The following is a 342-nucleotide window of genomic DNA, read 5'->3' on the forward strand; positions in this document are numbered from 1 at the left end:
TGTCATTGTCTGAAGCTTTCCTTCATGTATTTGATACTAATTTTATTTCTAAATGATTAGTGGAGTATTTGAATAAAAAAATTCAGGAACTGGGGCGCCTGGGTGGCTCAGTCGGTTGAGCAACCGACTTCGGCTCAGGTCATGCGGTTTGTGAGTTCGAGCCCCGCGTCAGGCTCTGTGCTGACAGCTCAGAGCCTGGAGCCTGCTTCTGATTCTGTGTTTCCTTCTCTCTCTGTCCCTCCCCCACTCATGCTCTGTCTCTCTCTGTCTCAGAAATAAATTAAAAGAAATTTTTAAAAAAATCAGGAACTATCAGAAATACGACGTGAACCAAAGCTAACT

The sequence above is a fragment of the Lynx canadensis genome, chromosome B1, assembly GCF_007474595.2.
Source record: "Lynx canadensis isolate LIC74 chromosome B1, mLynCan4.pri.v2, whole genome shotgun sequence".
NCBI lineage: Eukaryota > Metazoa > Chordata > Mammalia > Carnivora > Felidae > Lynx > Lynx canadensis.